Below are 1,616 nucleotides of genomic sequence, written 5' to 3'. Positions count from 1 at the left end.
CCTGACCTTGCCCGTCTCACAATCCACACATTCCCCGACATACCGTTGTACGCTCTTGAATAGTCCCCTCCAGGGAAAACATTCCCGGATCCGTTGGTAGGTCCGACCAATACCCTGATGTCCGCCTTCCAAGCTATGTTGATAGTGGTGTAGGACATCCTGTTGTAAGGTTTCCGGCATCACCAGTCTCATCAATCCATCCCGATCCTCGTTGACTCTCTTCGTAGGGAGGCAACAGAAGAGCAAGTCATTCAGATCCACCGCGTAATCCGTAGCGATAATGCTGTAGGATTTGGCATCTTCCCGACTCATCCCCCATCAGATACTTCTTTAGTCCTAGGATCCACGCTTCCTCGTTCTGTGCTTTGAGGATCCGCTCGATGCGATGCGCTGAGGCGCCAAAACGCTGGAGCCAGATGGACTCTCTTCACAAATGTTTCCTCGAGAATTTGGGGGTTGGATCCAATCCTTCCTCTGGACCTAGTGACGGCCATCACCTGGACTGTCCTTTTCCCGGATCCCACAACCACCACTTCGTCTAGTCGGTTCAACGTAACGAGATCCTGATGCTCGGCCTCTCTCTCCACTTCAACACCACCTTGATTCCGTAAAGCGGCGCTGGCCAAGCTATCTGCACTGGCATTCCAATCTCGCTTGACATGCACCAACTCGTGATTCATCCAACCACGCAGGTGGATCATCACTTTCTGCCGTAACAGTGTTAGGGCCGGGGCCTTGCAGTCAATCTCACCTCGCACCTGTCTGATCACCAAATTTGAATCCCCACAAATCACCAGCCTTTTCGGATCTTGTCCCTTTAGTAGATCCAATCCCAGCAGTAGCCCGTTATACTCCGCTTCGTTAACGGTGAGGCCTTCCGCATAAGTGGATCTGGCCCGTACAACTTCCCATCCAGGTAGTCTCCACAGTATTGCACTGTACGCCCCGCCTCCGCGTCGTACGCGAGCGGATCCATCGAAACTCAGGACGTACAGATCCTCGTCTGCCTGTACCGTCGGGATCGGGATCTGGATCCGGCGTTTAAGCTCTTTCTTAGGAGCGACCCTAGTCAGCGCCTCATCCATCTTAGCTCGAGGAGTGATGCTCGCGGCCAAGACTCCCAGGATCTCGTCTTCTCCTTTCGAACATTTCACAATCTCCAGCGTCCAAGGCGAGAGTAAAGCTGCCCACTGTCCCAAACGTCTTTGTAACCCGGCCGACTTGAACCGCCAGGCTAGCGTAGAGTGTCGGGTCAGGATCCGGATGGATCTTCCCACCAGCAGGTTGTAATTCAGATCCAACACGCGCAGGAGCGCGAGTATCTCCTTCTCCACCGCTACGTAGTTCAGTTCATTCGGCTTCAGTGTCCGGCTAACGAAGGTGACTGGACGACAGATCCCCTCATGTTCTTGTACCAGAGCTGCTGAGATTGCCCAGTCACTGGCATAAACTATCACCGTATGTTGACGTTCTGGGTCGAAATGACGGAGGATAGGCGTGGTCGCGATCCTGTTCCTCAGTTCCACGAATGCGTGTTGATCTCGGATCCACCGAGATTCTGCCTTTTCCATGTTCTGATCCGTCGTCTCTACCCAGACTGGATCCTCTCTCCGTTG

This window comes from Phytophthora infestans, genomic scaffold (genome assembly GCF_000142945.1).
Source record: "Phytophthora infestans T30-4 supercont1.20 genomic scaffold, whole genome shotgun sequence".
Lineage (NCBI taxonomy): Eukaryota > Oomycota > Peronosporomycetes > Peronosporales > Peronosporaceae > Phytophthora > Phytophthora infestans.
This window is presented reverse-complemented; position numbering follows the sequence as displayed.